The sequence below is a fragment of the Schistocerca piceifrons genome, chromosome 7, assembly GCF_021461385.2.
Source record: "Schistocerca piceifrons isolate TAMUIC-IGC-003096 chromosome 7, iqSchPice1.1, whole genome shotgun sequence".
Classification (NCBI taxonomy): Eukaryota; Metazoa; Arthropoda; class Insecta; order Orthoptera; family Acrididae; genus Schistocerca; species Schistocerca piceifrons.
The window spans coordinates 163,863,789-163,877,472 of NC_060144.1; positions in this window are offsets into that span (position 1 = coordinate 163,863,789).

A 13,684-nucleotide genomic window follows, 5' to 3' on the forward strand; every position below is an offset into this window, starting at 1 on the left:
TGAGATTTGTAACTTTTAACTGTGACATGCATTTGTACATTCTGAACAGTTATTAGTTTATACTTTATAGCTTTTAGATTATGGTTCAGTCCTTCGTAGGCTGCGCACAGAAGTGTTATGAAGATGCTGCCCTGATAGTAGTGAACTGAGGTAAGTCTCGGCACACTCACTCGTCTCTGTACCTCTCACAGTGATACAGCGTTTGTTTTGCCACAAGTACTGCGCAGCGTGAACACCAAGAAAGAATGTCCGCTTGTCCTTGTCAAGTATGTTCATATTGTTCCACACTGCTGTGTTTTACAATCATTGTATTGAGACTGCACATTAGCATTTCAATGATGAACAAGGGAGGAGCTTACGACAACACGGCAACTCCTGCTTTGCGAAATGTGTTACTGTGAGTACCGCTCTCCATCTTCTAATTGTACCTCTTGAAACAAACGTGTAGAATTTTCTAAATGTTATTCCACCCTATTTATTAATTTGGCGTCCACAGCTCGTGGTCTTGCGGTAGCGTTCTCGCTTCCCGCGCACGGGGTCCCGGGATCGATTCCCGGCGGGGTCAGGGATTCTCTCTGCCTCACTCGCGACCCGCCGTAGTGGCGTTAAAGAACTTGTGGAGCGGCGGCCGAACCGCCCTGCGAGAGGTCTCCCGGCCACCAATGCCATACGCTCATTATTATTATTATTATTTTGGCGGAACCTCTGGTCATAAGTGGCTGTTACGCGCTACTGTATATTCAGCGGCTTGTGCTTCAGTCATCTTTAGGCATGTTAAGCTCCAGACGTCGATCGCAAACAAATGCAGAGTAAAACAACTTCAAGAACAAATAAAATAAATTTTGTTTCCAGCCAATCGAACAAAGATGCTTCTGCTGTTAGACGATTCCAGATGCAGAATATTACATTAAAACAATCACAACAGGGAAGTATTATTGAGGAGAAGTATGACAAACCATCAAGTGGTGGCAGTGCAACAATTTTTATTTTATTAAATACATGTTTACACTCTTAAGCGTAAAGGACTGATCTTCAAATCCGATATTCATTGTACTTGTAAAAACTGTACTTACAAAGCCGTCAACACCTTGAAGAGGCAGTAGATTTTGCATTTCAATTGCTATGAACCTAAAATAATAGCTGCATATGAATATCATGTTTAGCACATTTTACTTACTGTGTTTTCTGTTGCTACTTCCATGTTTTGAAGGAACGTGAATTCTCATCTTGTTACTAGCAGACGGTGCATAGAAACGAAAGTGTGAATTTATTCTCACTGTTCACTTATCCAGAGCATCCACCTTAACTCCACTTTCTACACCTACGTATCTCACTCCTTTTCCGTAAAATGTTACATTTAGCTACGACAGTAGTCAATATTTGCATCGTCTGAAGATTGGCCACAAGTTCCTTATTGAAATATAACACGTTTATAGCGATGTCACCTTTCTGAACACTGAATCAACATTGACTACTAGATAGCACTGAAGTCCAATGAGGCGTTCGCGGACGATGCTCTTGCATACAGGGAAGTCGCCGGTCTAGATAAACGTAGCGAAATGTAGGAAGACCTGCTCAAGATTGACGCTTGGTCCAAGGTTTGGCAATTGACCCTCAACATTAAGAAATGTAATGTACTCTGTATGAGAAAATTTAACAATCTGTTTAACTACTACACTTCGTGAGCTGTATATTTACAATCTAATAAGGCCTGGTGCAAAAAGTGCGCCGATTTTGAAACGGCTGGTAAACTTCTGTTTGTCGGTTGGTGACATTGGTTTGATTCTTTTCTGCTTCCAGGAACTTTCTGATTGTTTACTGAGTTGAATTTGTCGCATTCGGTTTCTAACTATGAAGCACTTCACTTGTACGCAAAGTGTACTAATCATGGAAACTTTTTGTCGGAATGGAGAAAGTTGTGCAGCAACTGTCAGGCAGCTTTGCGCGATTCTAGGGCGTAATGAGGCACCTAATGAATCAACACTTCGTAGACTAACGAACACGTTCTTAGGGACATGTTCAACTCGGTGTGGCAGAAGTGAGTAGAACATTGCGGTAATTCGTGACAGTGTGGCTGTTAGCCCAGTGAAATCAATTCAACAACGTTCCCAACAATTGGGCTTAAGCTGTTCTGCAGTACGGAGAAAATTCCGGAATGATCTGCAATACCACCACTATAAAATTCAGTTAACGCAGAAGCTCAAAGCGACGAATCCTCAGAAAAGACGACAATTTGTTGACACGGTTCTGAGAGGACGAGAGCTTTGCAAGAGAAATCACCACCAGTGAAGAAACAGACTTCCACTTATATAGCTTTGTCAATAAGCACAACAGCTGTGTATGGGAATCAGAAAATCCTTGCATGATCCATGGAAGGGAAACATATCGACAACGAGTGACAGTTCGAAGTGGTTTCTGGCCGGGTGGCTTCATCGGCCCTTATTTTTTTGAAGATGAGGAAGAACAACCTGTGACAGACAACGGAGTCCGATACCATACAGTAATAAGAGAGTTTTTGTGCCCTTATTTGGATGGAATGAACATCGAGGAGTCGTGGTTTCAGTACGATGGTGGCACCAGCCATCTTCCCGCGAAACACTTCAGTTACTCAATGAGCGCTTCCCAGAAAAGCAAATTTCGCGCAGTTGTTATCATCAGTGGTGACCTAGGTCACATGCCTTAACTTCTTGTGCCTTTTTCTTTGGAATCATCTTCACTCAATGGTATATGCTAATAAACCCCGAAGATGTCATGACGTGAAAAGGAAATTCGACGAGTTGTCAACGAAATATATGTGGAAATTTGTCGTGAAGTCATAGTGAATTTCATGAACAGATTTCGTGCATGCCAGAGCAGCAGAGTAGGTCATATGCCACACAGTTGTAGGAATATGTACTCCAATTCTATACATGTCAGCCAAGTTCGTGCAATTTTTTGAAGTATCACAGAATCACAGATGCTGCAAGCGCCACATTTCTTATGTAAGGCTGAAACTGAAGCCTGAGAAAGCATTCACACCACAATGCACGTCTTTGTATTGCAGCTGACAGGGATATCTGTGAGCATGCTATAATAATTCTGTGTCGTCACCCATTATTTCACCATTGTGAGACATACTAATAACAGTGGTCGTGATAGCATGAAAATATGCATCAAACGGCTCTTCTTTCTAATAATGTCCACCTTGCCCTCTGATCAGCAAATTGTGATCAATATTAGGAGCTCCTGCTCGTACACAACCGATTTTAAGTGGCTCCACACATGATAGTCAATTGGAGTCAAGTCTGGTGACGCAAGTAGACACGTCAACCCGTTCATTGCCCCATAAACTACTGATCCAACCATTGGTGTTCTTCAGTGTGGTAATGCACTTGCTACTTTCGTCCTGGATAAGCCCACGGTACAACACTAGTTTCTCAACACTTTGACTTTTACATTGCTGGATAGCATTAGTGGATTGACATGTTCCACATCTACGAGAGCCATGTAATTTTTTGGGTTTGTGGAACCAAAAACTGAATGTAATCTAATCTAATCTGAAAGCCTTTTGTGCGTGCACTCCCAAATATTCACAGTTTATTTCTGATGCATATCACATGTTCTGGACAACGCGTTTGTAGTTGCAGTAGGTTATATTTGAAATTGCGCACTGACTGTGGTAAACTGGAATAAATAAGCATGAACTACAATTAGGGTTCAAACATTCTGCTACTCTGGAAATATCTAGACAGTTCTCAGCTTCGCTGTCCGCCAAATAATAATAATGAAGATTGCATTGCATTGCTTCGGGTTCATCTAAACGAGTCTCGCTGATAGGAAATAACGATAATGACTACTCCTGTGTTGCAGAGGCTGCAAATTGGTGCATATCATCAAATATATGTGATTCTGTTGCGACGTGGAGAAATACAGAAACATCCACGCTGAATACTGCGTAAAGGACGAGTCATGATATTCGATAGAAATGATCAAAGAGACTAGTATGCCTTTTATCCCTACAAATTTTATCATATAATGCCACACTTGCAGAATATATCCCATCTACATGTGCTCCATATCGATACCTAATAATAGATTTTTGTGAATGCATGACAATGCTTCTACTGCTGGTAAGTTCCACACTGAGGACTTACTGCTGGTACGCAGACGATTTTAAGTTGCTCCACAGATGAAAGTCCATTGGAGTCATGTCTGGTGACACAAGAAGACATTCCACTGGTCAACCTCGAACCATCCATTGTTCCAGAAACTACTGATCCTACCATTGGCGTACTTCAATGCGGTAATGCACTGATGTCTCTGTTGCTGAAAGAACGATGGGAACTCGCTACTTTCGTCTAGGATATGCCCACACTACAACACGAGTTTCTCTCCACTTTGACTTTTACATTGGTGGATAGCATTGATGGATTGCTATCCACCCAGAGATTGATATTTTCACTACCGACATTCGTAAGAATCCATAATCGGAAAAAAGGATGGAATTTCCTTAGTCATGAACATTCTTGTGCATATGCCTGAGACATCGTGTCCCCTTCATTGGACTCCCCTCTTTCGCTGCCAGCTTCCGTGTTCACGTACCTTGCGCTCTTTGTTCTTCCACATCTGACTGCATCGGCAACGGAGCCTTTCCTGTCTCAACGTCTTATTTTGTTTTGCTTCAGTTTCTTAGGTTATCCGCGTTTTATGCGTTGCATTGAAAGTACACGCTGCATGACGCCGCTTCCAGCCAACGGAGTAATGTAAATCTTATCTTCTTTCGTAACTGGTATCTCTTCACAGTTTTTTACCACCTACAAAATGAAAAAAAATAATCACTGTTTTCACTTTATGTATGGAGACTTGCGACTCATCCCGCACAGCTCTTCAGTGATACAACACGTTAGGCTCATTGGGGTTGCTACGAAGTTTATTCTCGGAGGGTTTGTTGCCGAGTTCGCACGCGAGCTTGAGCTAGGAGCTCGCTTCAGAAAATAGAAGAAGCTACATGGCAGTCTATTTAGTGGAACGAGAGGCAGCTCTTCATGAGTGTAACACAGCACAAATGTGGCAACTGAGTAGGCGGCTGCAGTTTGTCATCACGGTGCAATGGGCATCTATGATAAAATTGAAAATAATTAATTCCGAGGAGTCTAATTTTTAGATGACTTTGTTGACCTTGTGTGTAGCAATGATTCAAGGAATACCGCTACTGTCTCTGAAAATCGTACAAACTGTTGTCGAACTTTCAGTGACTCTTCGCCTCCCGAACTACTGGTGCACATTCCTCTAATTCTGTCGCACCCAGTTATACTTCCCTCTCAAAAATGGCGTCATATGTTTGGCAGTTCATGTCGGATCAGTATTTGCACTTCCGAAATTATAGTTGCAGCTTAACCCTCGAAAGTCTTCGGTATCGTATGCAACTGATGGAAATCTAATGTGTCTCTTTTTGCAGTAACACAAATCACATAATACAGGTCTTTTTGAATAACAACTAGTGGTGGATAGTGATCATCTGTAATATGCTACAGCACACTGTAAATTACTCTATTTCTCCTCGTACGCGATCCGGAAATTGCATTTAAATTACACCATTTCTCTTCGATTACGGACCGGAAATCGCACTAAAAGTACGCCATTTACCTTCGAATGCGAGCCGGAAATCAGATTAAAGGAACTCCATTTATTTTCAAACGTGTCCAAGTTTGCAAATAAAACAGATGAATGTATGTTTTGTAGCGATCTCTCTACGAAAAATATAAACCAGTGTCGGGTGCTGACATGATGGCCAGAGAAGGGACGTATCTGTTTTCGACTGCATATGCTCTGACCGTACGTCATCCCTTCTGGCACTAGGGGTGCTAGGTTGTTCACAGCAGCAGGTTAGTATTTCCTGGTAAAATTCGTCGCCACCACTTACAATGAAGACCGCCACTGCCTTAGAGGGCGAACGACAGTCGTATCAATTCGCGACTGTCAACATCAGTACCACCCGTTCGCGCGAAATCGTCATTGTTATGAGACTCATTTTATGCGGCCGACCTTGACGGGGTTTTATTGTAAGAGGTATATGTTCCTGGTTTCCTGGACAACCCCGGAGACAAGACATGCCTGTCTTCTCAAAGAAGGTCTACTGCGTTAGGTACCGAATGCCAGGGGCATCGCGATTATGGTCCAATGGATACGTCTCGCCAGTGTTTACGCATCGTCCGGTGCCAGAAAGAGGCGTGAACGTTCGCTGCTCTTTACTGAGGAATTCACGCAATTATGCCAAGACGATTTTAATTGTACACAACCTCCAGAGGACCAAATTCGTCACTGTTTACCATGACCAGCAATCGTCGCTGTCATTCGTGAGCTCGGTTTGGTACACACACGGGACATCATTTATGCTGATAGATTGTGTTTCACGCACGTCACCGAACATTCGTCTATCAGAAAATACAGAACGTAAACCTCCCGCTGTCTCAGAGATGCGGTCACGGCAGCCGGGCTGCAGCCGCAGCATTTACTGACCATGCTGCTTACATCTGTACCACAACGGTTAGACGCCAACGGGTGTGACGCAGCCGCAGCCCGTGGAAATGTAACACCGTTCACCCGGCCTCACCGGATTGTGAAGCTGTGGTGGTAGACACGTGGACACTCTGCCTACGACGACGAGGAGCGTATACGTCTGCTTTACAGTGCTGGCTGGACTTTACCAAGCAGAGCCTTCGACGCACCTTGAAGTAGTTTAGTAGGGAAGCTGCAGCTTGGTGGCGCAACACTCCAGAGGTCTTATGCTACGGCATTCTCAGGGAGTGTTGCGTTACATCACTATCACTGGACTGCCAGATGACTGTCAACCGACCAAAAGTGAGGACTGTGACGTTGGTGCATCAACACATGGTAAGAACCATCATTCGTACAGGTCAAACGGTCGGAATCGCCAATGAAGGCCATCCATGTCCATACTCATGGAACGGAAGTGCAGACACAGGAGTTTGATCCATGATGCGATGACAGAAGATGGCGTCCGGAACATCAAGTAAAACGACATAAGCAATGCATACTTTACCCATTGTTTTCTTCCATTTGTCTGACGAAGTCTCCATTTGTAAGGTATTCGATCATCCAGATTTGGCATATAGTAATTTCATAGAAAAGTCTTTTGCGTTGTCAGCGATGGAAGTCCCACATTACCCTTTATTGTCACTTCCACTCGGAGGAGAGAGATATAACTTCTGTGGCAGTTAGTTTGACGCACAGCGCAGTTACTCCGGAATTCAAACACCAACTGTTAGAATCGGTGACTGAAGACGAAGTGTAGGATCCCATAGGGAAGGGGTACCAGATATGACACCAAGACCTAATGGGTTACCTCTTGAGTTTTATAGGATGTCCCAGAGGCTTTTGGTACCCTATTGGACTACTTAATGACAAGAGCGTATGATCTCAGAGGTGCAACTTCCGTCTGCTTTTGTGGAAAATGTCATCATCCCAATCCATAAACCTCGCGTAGGATCACGTATTACGTAATACCGACCAATAACTTTGTTGAGCTGCGATACAGAAATCTTCACACTTCTACTGGCAGCTCTAATTCGGCGTACGACGTCTCGTGTCCAATCTGTGGAACAGGCATCGATGAGTGAGACGCATAATATCCGCGCCGACCTGTGCCTCTACAGGGACCTGACTGCCCTCGCTAAGGTATGTCGTGTACCGGGAGCATTTCATCGCTTAAGTCATACGTAATTACCCGCTGTGCTTGAGAATATGCATTACCTGAGCGCTTTCGTCCCCTACGTAGTTCAGAATCAAAATCGAAAGTCCTAGTCAGAGTTAGACTATCAAACACTTTGCAGATTCGCCACTTTGTTGGACAGGGATGCCCCTTATCGACGAAAATGTACTCTTTAGCAGTAGAAATTATGTTGTGTGGTCTGTGACAACGCCTCATAGGCCTGTCTGTTGGTAGCACATTTATGGTACACTGTGCATGCAGATAATCTAATGTTAACTCTTCTAAGAAGAACATGATATCACAGAGCCATGAACTGGTTACCTACTTATTGTGAAGCTTTGGGGAGCCATATAGAAATATATAAATCGGTGGCCTTGAATATTGGCCCTGAGATGACACCTACAAACAACGCTCTACTCTAACTTTGTGATAAAATCCGCTGACCCGAATTTACATCACGGGCGATATCATCCGCAGCTCGTGGTTTGACGGCTGGCGTTTTTACCTCTAGATCACGGGGTCCCGGGTTCGATTGCCAGCCGGGTGGGGGATTTTCTCTGCCCGGGGACTGAGTGTTTGTATTGTACTCATCGTTCCCTCATCGTTCATGAAAGTGACAATATGGGACTGTGTATAGATCGGGAATGAGTAAGGCCGCTGATGACCGGCCAGTTGAGCGCCCCACAGACCGAACATCATCATCAACGGACGACATCTGACGCACGACGACCCGTAATTATCGAAGCGTTTGCTGAGATACCGGTACCATTATCGTACTTCGGGACGTTTATCTGGAGTATAGATACCTACAGGACATCTCCCTGTCTCTTATTTATCAACTGTCAGTGACAGCTATTGCACCCTACTTAGCCGCCGGTCGCCTAATGTTGTAAAATTATGACATATCCTGATGTGCCTTGGAAGGTACTGCCAACGCGATAACGCTAGATTCAGACGTAAGTTCCACATTATAAATGACGGTGAACAAAGAAACAGACTACTCGAGAGAGATTTCATAGAATCCATCTTGGATATTTGCCTTAATGTGTGAACTGCAATGGCTACTCTGTAGGCTGGCAGAAGACAGAAGCGTCAAATTTTGTTGCTCTTTTTACGGATTTCGCCGGCTTATGTAGTTTCACGCACTCTCTACTACACAGACGGTGTTCACTAACCGAGGACGAAAACAACGCTGTTGTATGGATCAGAGATCAAGCGATTCATTATCTGTTTGGAGATTGTGTCATAGGACTCATGAGTTTTTGGAACTATTTAATCGATTGTCACTGTGCTGTTGTGAAGAATTCTAACTACAGCCAATACTTTTCGAACTTCTTGCTGAGCATCTTCCACCACGCGTCCCATAGCTGGATGATAGCAGGAGATACGTTTGATATATTCGCACCTGGGAGACTGAACAGATAACGGTACCTACACGACATTGCGAGGAAACAAGCCATGAAGATAGGGCGGCGGCGTCCGTGTGATATGTGCATGTTCCAGAAGTGCGGTTTTTCTTTGACGCAAGTAGTATGTACCCCTCCTTCTTTTAAAATCTTGGTGACAGAGACAAGTCATGGAAAAGCAGATTATTTTTTGTCAATAAATGAGTGAATATGCTCCAATGGCTAATTAATCATTCCATAAGTTTTTCTTTGGCTACGGAGATATCGTAGCCAGACCACTATGCACCTGGAACTATACCCGCCTTTTCTTCTTAAAAAAAAGTATTCAAGCGCACTGACTGACAGTAGTTACCTGGATTGAGTTTGATTTCTGTGGTTCATTAATTTATTTTATTTCTCACCTTGTTAAGCTATTAATTTTAAGATTTTAATCTCTTTAAACAGTTCAGTTTATGTATGGAAATTTAATACATTCAATTTCGTTATGAGTCAAAAGGCTATAGGTGATGGTAAAAATCGGTTATTGAAGGACATTTGGTATGAAAGTGTATGATAACAGTTGTATCTGCTAGTGGTATCTTTGCAATAGACATTTTTGCTTTCAGTTTTGTTATTTGGGGACAGTTATGCATGAGGTAAAGGGGGAGTGAAAGAACTAGGACATATTAATGCCTTAATCATGAACATATAAGCAACATAATTGATCTTAGTGTAGTAGGCAAAGCAAATATCGCAGTAGTATTAGGTCGCGACTATCATGACGAGATGATGGAACACAGTCTGTTTATGTGAGGAATTTTTGAGCAGTAGTTGATTATCGGCATCGTTGTGGAATGGCACAACGTACTAACTGAGAATTCGTCGGCTCAGGTTCGATTCTTGGTGGTACCATTATTTTACCATTTTCTTTTCATTTTAATTTATTATTCGTAATGTTAAATTATTTATTATAAAATTATTGCAGCACATTGGTTGAGCCACCACAGGTAACCACGTCGATTCACTTACTAATTGGTGCAAGTTCATTAACAATTCCTGTTTTTCTGAGTCTACCCCAGCCACAACTGTTTTTTGTGAATTCTGATTATAAACCAAATTTCGTGAATCTACAAGAGTGACCATAACGCCTGTGCGTACTGAGTCCCAGTATTTGTATACTCACAGATACGGAATTAAAGCGCTATAGCACGTGCCCATGAGCTTTAAACAATTGTTTCGGTACGGCTCTGTTTTTTCCGTCTGCCATTGTTGAAGCAATGACTTTTAGAAAATATTACAGATGAGTTATGACGTCACAGATTAGAGGCTAAACAGCTAGTCGAATGCAAGTCTTCAGTGAACTCGTGGTCCAACCGCACTTTGACGAATGCCCAGTACCAGACGCTGAATTTCGCTGCTATCAACCATTTGAGACAACTGAAGTGAGTGGTAATCATATTTTTGACTGTTGAAACAGAGACTCAGTCGTTGTATCCTTTTCGTTAAATATATTGTACAAAATTTAAAACCGTATCCATTTTGTAATGGCGTAGGATTTGCGCTTTTTTGCTTCATCTTCATAATATTTGGTATAAGATAGAGTTCTTTAACCATTCCTGTTTTTCTGAATCTTTATGATATTTACATCTTGTGCTTTTAAAATCACTGCCTTGAAAGAAATGAAGCACACATGGTCTTACGTCAATGTCCCTTCGAACACGTGCAAACCATCAGCTGGTACTTAAAAGATTACAGTTGCAATTCTTTGTGACAGACAGAATGGTCATCAGACTGTACTAGTGTTGCTGGTTTTTAGTGTTGTTACCATAGTAATAAGATAAATAAGAGATTGAAACAGTGTCCGATGCTGAGTGGTCACTGCGAAGAACACGGAGACGACGTGTATCCGCGCGAGAAAACGTTATGAACACCTCAGTTTTTACGAGGAGCCACACTGCATGTCTTCGTTTGATCGACTGGTCGCATAGTTCAGTATCCAGATTTGTGGAACTTTCGGATTTCACAGTGGCCTGACGTTGGACTGTGTGGAAGGATCGCTACATTGCACACAGAGCACATCTTTAACCCATTCACATCCACGTCTGCCATTCGATAGCAAGTAATGGACTCCCTACAAGAGTCTGTGTCATGTCACACCATTAGTATGGGACTAAAGGGCCTTACCGTTCCTAGCGTATGCTGTCGTTAACAGTGAAACACGAACGGCTGCGTTTGAAGCAATGCCAAGATCGGGGAACGTTGATTGCTGATGGCTGATGCAGCATTCTGTTCAGTGATGAACCATAGTTCTGTGCTACATTGGATGACCATCGTCGGCGAATACAGGGGCCAACTGGGAAAGGGTACAATTCTTATAATATTTTGGGGAGGCACGACATTGTTACTCCTGGCACTATTGTGTGGGGAGCCATCGGTTACGGCGTCAGGACACGGCTGGTAGTGATGCAGGGACATCTTGAATCTTCCTTGATCGCCCCCCCCCCCCACCCCGCGGCAGTACCGTGGCAGCATTTTTCAAATACACACCTGGAAATTGAAATAAGAACACCGTGAATTCATTGTCCCAGGAAGGGGAAACTTTATTGACACATTCCTGGGGTCAGATACATCACATGATCACACTGACAGAACCACAGGCACATAGACACAGGCAACAGAGCATGCACAATGTCGGCACTAGTACAGTGTATATCCACTTTTCGCAGCAATGTAGGCTGCTATTCTCCCATGGAGACGATCGTAGAGATGCTGGATGTAGTCCTGTGGAACGGCTTGCCATGCCACTTCCACCTGGCGCCTCAGTTGGACCAGCGTTCGTGCTGGACGTGCAGACCGCGTGAGACGACGCTTCATCCAGTCCCAAACATGCTCAATGGGGAACAGATCCGGAGATCTTGCTGGCCAGGGTAGTTGACTTACACCTTCTAGAGCACGTTGGGTGGCACGGGATACATGAGGACGTGCATTGCCCTGTTGGAACAGCAAGTTCCCTTGCCGGTCTAGAAATGGTAGAACGATGGGTTCGATGACGGTTTGGATGTACCGTGCACTATTCAGTGTCCCCTCGACGATCACCAGTGGTGTACGGCCAGTGTAGGAGATCGCTCCCCACACCATGATGCCGGGTGTTGGCCCTGTGTGCCTCGGTCGTATGCAGTTCTGATTGTGGCGCTCACCTGCACGGCGCCAAACACGCATACGACCATCATTGGCACCAAGGCAGAAGCGACTCTCATCGCTGAAGACGACACGTCTCCATTCGTCCCTCCATTCACGCCTGTCGCGACACCACTGGAGGCGGGCTGCACGATGTTGGGGCGTGAGCGGAAGATGGCCTAACGGTGTGCGGGACCGTTGCCCAGCTTCATGGAGACGGTTGCGAATGGTCCTCGCCGATACCCCAGGAGCAACAGTGTCCCTAATTTGCTGGGAAGTGGCGGTGCGGTCCCCTACGGCACTGCGTAGGATCCTACGGTCTTGGCGTGCATCCGTGCGTCGCTGAGGTCCGGTCCCAGGTCGACGGGCACGTGCACCTTCCGCCGACCACTGGCGACAACATCGATGTACTGTGGAGACCTCACGCCCCACGTGTTGAGCAAATCGGCGGTACGTCCACCCGGCCTCCCGCATGCCCACTATACGCCCTCGCTCAAAGTCCGTCAACTGCACATACGGTTCACGTCCACGCTGTCGCGGCATGCTACCAGTGTTAAAGACTGCGATGGAGCTCCGTATGCCACGGCAAACTGGCTGACACTGACGGCGGCGGTGCACAAATGCTGCGCAGCTAGCGCCATTAGACGGCCAACACCGCGGTTCCTGGTGTGTCCGCTGTGCCGTGCGTGTAATCATTGCTTGTACAGCCCTCTCGCAGTGTCCGGAGCAAGTATGGTGGGTCTGACACACCGGTGTCAATGTGTTCTTTTTTCCATTTCCAGGAGTGTAAGTCAAATTTCAGTACAAGCACAAATTACTCTCCACCCCGCTCAACATCACAGACAGTTACACAGTATACGTTGTTCACTATGAGCCAAATAGATGTACTGTATTCTAATAATAATTTAACACCCAGTAATAAGCAGGGAAACTTATAAATTTAGTTGCAGGACTTGTAGTTTGTCTGTTTAATACCAGCCCTTTAGAACAGTTTTCTCTTTTAATAACATCAGTAATGGCCATTTCCTATTTCATAGTAGTTACTAAGCAAAATGTTACAACTTATCCACGCAGTATATTTCCACAATTTTACAGCTGAATACCACAGAAGTCTATCAGGAACTCACTTCCTATATGCAGGCAAGAATTTATTCACTTGCTGCTGAGCATGATACAGATGGATTTGCTCGAGAGATATACAAAGGGCTGTTAAGGAGTTTGAAGGGTACAGAAGTTCTCCCGAGTTCGTCCTTCCTTACGGGTGCCCATAGTTTTTCTACGTACTGTGTATGTATAACACAATATTTTGGAATAATTTTAATACCAAAGATATGAAATGAAGAAAAATATCGTGCTGAAATTTGCAGTGTGAATGAAACTAAAAGCTATCGCATACATTCATGAGAAATAA